The sequence below is a fragment of the Solanum tuberosum genome, unplaced genomic scaffold, assembly GCF_000226075.1.
Source record: "Solanum tuberosum cultivar DM 1-3 516 R44 unplaced genomic scaffold, SolTub_3.0 scf00635, whole genome shotgun sequence".
In the NCBI taxonomy this organism is placed as follows: Eukaryota; Viridiplantae; Streptophyta; class Magnoliopsida; order Solanales; family Solanaceae; genus Solanum; species Solanum tuberosum.
Window position 1 is genome coordinate 152,878 of NW_006239584.1, and position 5,161 is coordinate 158,038.

Below are 5,161 nucleotides of genomic sequence, written 5' to 3' on the forward strand. Positions count from 1 at the left end.
GGAGGGGGGGGGGGTTTGGAGCGGGAGAGCAATGCAATAGTAAGGCACTCGATTTCCAACAAAAGGACATCCATTTATTTCTTGATTTTTTTCTATTTTAATGACGATCACTCTCATTTAGCCTGGATGATTTGTAGAGGTACTCTATCAAGTCTTTTGTCAAATACCAGCTGAGCCAATTTGGAGTTTTCCCATGATTTCTCGTAGTTGGTATAAAGAGAAATATTCTTGTGTAAAATTTAAATGTATCTCTATCTGATAATTCCCTCCCTTTTCATGTTAGTTTGAGTAAAACTAGGTCATAGCTCTACTAGGTAACTGGTAGATTGAAATAAACTTTTGCTGAGGGGAGAAGCATGCATGGTGAAAAAATATTTCCTACTTTAATGTTACCAGTTTCAAAAAAAAAATATTTCCTACTTTGACTGGATGTAGAGGCCAACAGAATCCAGCAGTATTTTCTGAGAGCTGTAAGTGTAGAACTAGAAATGGTTGCGTGCATTGCATCATGAGAGACAATCAACCAAAAGAATGGGGATTAGAATGCCAAACACCACATAGTTAGCTTCTCTAATGCCATCAAACCTTAAATCACTTGGATTAAGGACGAGTGGAAATATGAAAGGCTCTCCAACTTCTCCTTGCTCTATGGCACTTAAAGAGAAATATTCTTGTGTAAAATTTAAATGTATCTCTATCTGATAATTACCTCCCTTTTCATGTTAGTTTGAGTAAAACTAGGTCATAGCTCTACTAGGTAACTGGTAGATTGAAATAAACTTTTGCTGAGGGGAGAAGCATGCATGGTGAAAAAAATATTTCCTACTTCGACTGGATGTAGAGGACAACAGAATCCAGCAGTATTTTCTGAGAGCTGTAAGTGTAGAACTAGAAATGGTTGCGTGCATTGCATCATGAGAGACAATCAACCAAAAGAATGGGGATTAGAATGCCAAACACCACATAGTTAGCTTCTCTAATGCCATCAAACCTTAATCACTTGGATTAAGGACGAGTGGAAATATGAAAGGCTCTCCAACTTCTCCTTGCTCTATGGCACTTAAAGATGCTTCTTTGCCTACAATTAGTATTCCATAATACTACTTGCAAGCTTATAGTTTACAACAATACATTATAGATTCAATTGAACAGAACTATACATACACTTCAGTTCAGTTCTTCCTCGCAATACCTCCATTATAAGTTTTGGTTCTTTATTAATTTTATTCAGATAATATTTTGTTTCAAATATTTATAATAATCACTATTATTATTACTATTACTACAGCTGCTACTGTTCTAATTGATGTTGCTGGAACAAACCTTTCATCTTGGCTCAACTTAATAATACTTTGTTTCTTTCTAGGTATGGCGGAGGAATCACTCCTGAAGGAAGAAGGGATCACTCCTAGAACAAGAAGGAAAAAGAGCCATATTTGTGGACTCTTAGACCTATTCTACTTTACAAAAGTTTCAACCCAAAACTCTATTTCCTAATGCTACTGAAAACTTCAAATTGCAAAATGGAGGAGCAAAATCTTCCCTTCTCTATATGTTTCTTCTACTTTTAAGTTGTCGGAATTATCCTAAGCATGAAATTCTTGACACAAGGCAAAGATCTTAGTGTAACAGCTTGTATCTGTGTTTATTTTGCAGCCCCATCATCCATGTCTTTGAGAAAACTAGGAAAATACACCATGTTGACTTGGGCACTTGGAAAGAAGTATGCTTGGTAGATACAAGAGAAAGACAAGCTTTGATTAGAAAAGCTGAGAGTAATTGGCTTAAAAAATTTAAAGAACAATAAATACTAGATATTTTCAAGGTCTTCTTATTATCGGGAAACGGAGTCTTAATACTTTCTAATTATCAAACTTTCATCAACAATCAAAAGGGTAAGTGGAGAAGGAAAATTAAAACATGACCGCAGCATTGGGTTCATTGTTTTTTTCACAACCCATCATTTTGACCAAAAACTGAAGGAAGTTCCAATGCATAAGATCATAGATAAAAGTAGTCAAGTCACATGTATGTAAAGACAAGTCTGTGCCACTCACTCTTACTGGAAAATCCCAACTCTCCCAGTTTTACTACTTCTTTCTCTTCTCATTTTTAAAAAATTGATCTTCTACACACCTAGGTTCGATGTTTCACTCATCTGCTCACTCTAAGCTTTGTCCAATATAACAATCTTGAAAACCGAAATCCTATCAGATGCATACTGGTATCATGGCAGAGAGATCCTATTTGATTCTATATTGCTTCTATTACTGCTCCAACTATTAATTCTATTTTGCTACCATCACTGCTCCAACTAGTGAATCTATTGTGTCTACCATTACTGCTCCAACTAGTGAAGCTTGTGCATATTCTTCTTAGTTCACCTTATTTTATTTTTCTTTGTAATTCTACAAGTAGAATTAAATAGATAATAAAATAGAGAGTAGTTGTTTAGAATATGATGACTGTAAAGAAAAGAAGGCAGTCCCTTCAATAAATGTAAACTGTACATATAATAATTTTTTTGCTTAAATTGTTCTATATTTTGTGGTGACTAAACTTGGGATATGATAATAGAAATTCTGCTTTGTAAAAAGGTGTACCTGAGATTTCACTGATATTTTGTTTTTGCTTTGTTTAAGTGCTTCATTTGAGTAACAATCGACCTGTTGATTTAGCTCAAGCGTGTTTGTTCTTGTGTAAGGAGAGAAGGACTAGACATGGAGTGAGAAGCTGGTTTGGACCTTGTTTGAAGTTAATATGAAAAGCTCAAATAATCATAACCATCAAAGGCTACGGTCACTTGCAACTGCAATCCAATTTTCACTGAAAAAAAAGAATAAAAAAGCAGAGAAAAGAGAGGGCATTAGTGACCTCCCAAATGAATTAGCAATTTCCAGCTGCAGATGTTAATATAAGAATTTATACCATGATATGTTATAACTAGACCGGTAAATGAGCTGGCTGAAAATGGGTTAGACAGACCCGACTTGCTAATATTTGGTACCGGCATAAAGGGGTTGAGTGATGGAAAATATGAATAACTGATACTTCTAACCTACAATTTTTACTAGACACAAATTTACAAAGGCATTATGTCAACATCAATGAAAGCTCGTTAAAAGTTCCAAGGATCTCGATTCAATTTTTGTCAACTTATCATAAGTTCTAATGAAAATTCACATCAAGTGTTTCTCTTATTTATGAGTACATAACTCAGCTAACCCAAAAAAACAAAACAAAAAAAGAGATATTATGAAGAAAACCAAATCTATTATATGGTCCAGAAATGAATCAGATTTTTTAAAAGTTAATGTGACAACTTTCATAAATTTTTAGAACAATTGTAAACATCACTGTGAGCAATAAATCTTAATTTTGAACATCAAATTACATTGCAAATATTAGAGGTGAAATGAAGCATATATGAAACGAGAAAATAATAAAATAGGAAATCAGGAAAGAGAAAAAGAAGAGAAGCTGAAAACAGTAGAGGTAGATGAGTCAAACCCATATGGAACAAGACACGTGGGCATTTGCTAGAAAGAGTGATAAGTGCCAATGATTTAACCAAACGGTGCACCAACCAGGCGAACCTTTACACTCAGTGTCGGCCCCGTGGACACCGCCAGACCACTACCATCGGTGGCGGGACAGGTAAAAGTTCTACTCACAATGACGGACTACTTCTCTAATAAATGGGTGAAGTGGAGGGTCTAAAGAAATATTTGGGAATGCGAGTTGATAGACTTCATCTAGGGCCACATAATTTGCCTTACATTTTAAGCTCTCTTTATTCTCGGGTGCCAAGCTTTGTTATCCCAGGATCATCTCCGGGAGAGCAAGAATCATCCTCAGACGCTTCACTTGACGTCCCAAGCTCTCGAACACTTGGCTTTGCTTTGTTTTACCCTGCTTAGCTTTACTTTGTTTCCATCTTCATTTAGATTATTATCATGATACTCAAACTGCTAAAAATCAATCTATCTTACTAGCTAAGTCGATAATGTGTGCCTTGACCTCATACAAATTAAATGATAAACAATTTTGTTAATTACTAATAAGTTTGAATGAAAATTCACAAAAAGTATTCTCATAAAAATGAATACATAGCCTAGCTACAAAAGAAAAAGGAATACCACGTAAAGTACAAATTTTACTATATAGTTTAGGAAAACAAAGTTAGAATTGAAATGAAGCATTTATGCAACGAGGAAATAATATATTTACTAATAGAAATACTTAAAAATGACGCTACAGAGCTAAAGCAGGTCTATCCATTTTCGAGTCAAGTATACACCTTTTACAGCCGGTTATGATTCGACCCGTTTTGACAGATCAATTATCATGACAGACAGGTAGTTGCATTTTTTTTTTGTTAACATCAATTATAATCGGACGAAAAAGAAAAAAAAAATCCAGATACAGTAAGATCTGTCTGCGAGCTTGGTTTGCGGATTAGAGGATCTGTTAAATTTCCCATGACACAGCCGGGAAAATAACAATGGCGAGTAAATTATTTCCAAATACATCTGTACCATATATGTCAAGGTCGAATTAACAACGAACTCTTACCGGTAACCGTTTGGCTGATTTTCCATCAAAAAGTAAGATGGTCGGAATTCTCTTGGACCGAGAAGCAGGAGTGTTTAGACGATGATGGAGATAAGTCTGGAAAAGACGGAAGTGATGTTTTGTTTTGTTTGTTATCTTTTTATTTTTAATTATTAAGTGAGAGAAGGGAGAGAAAATCTATATCTATATCTATATCTATTTATGAGGAAAGTCTCAAAATAATTCCTCATTTTTGGATTAAGATTCAAAGTCATTCTTGAGTTTCACATGGAGCACTAATAGTCCCTCATGTTTACAATATTGGTGCACTTTAGGTCCTCCTCCAAAATTTGCCTATTTTTTAACATTGATTTTATCCATAACTTATGTATGATATGTTCAATCGTCATTTTATATATTTAGTAGAAATAATAACTCCATATGAGAGAATGTGAGAAGAAAAACATTTTGTTTTGTTTAGTAGAAATTGTATTGCAGTAATATTTCTACTGAACAAAACAATGTGCTCTTCTTATCACCTTCTCTCACATAGAGTTATTATTTATACTAAATATATAAAAAGACGATTGGACATTTCTTACATAAA

At 34.4% G+C, this 5,161-nt stretch overlaps 1 protein-coding gene and 1 long non-coding RNA gene across 4 annotated transcripts in view; one reads left to right on the plus strand and one right to left on the minus strand.

The window, feature by feature from the left end:
- LOC102601930 (uncharacterized) overlaps nt 1-2,390 on the plus strand; it is a 23,262-nt gene extending 20,872 nt beyond the window's left edge. For both annotated transcript variants that reach the window (XM_015305014.1, XM_015305015.1), the window contains one exon: nt 1,367-2,390. The gene's annotated coding sequence lies outside the window, so the exon portion shown is untranslated. The remainder of the gene's footprint in view (nt 1-1,366) is intronic.
- Nucleotides 1-4,722, minus strand: part of LOC107058836 (uncharacterized) — a 25,609-nt gene extending 20,887 nt beyond the window's left edge. The window contains exons 1-2 of one of the 2 annotated variants that reach the window (XR_001472361.1): nt 4,576-4,722; nt 2,604-2,826 (exon numbers count right to left, since the gene is read on the minus strand). This is a non-coding gene — a long non-coding RNA (uncharacterized lncRNA). The remainder of the gene's footprint in view (nt 1-2,603; nt 2,827-4,575) is intronic. The other variant, XR_001472360.1, reaches the window with a different exon arrangement.
- Nucleotides 4,723-5,161: the final 439 nt, after the last annotated feature.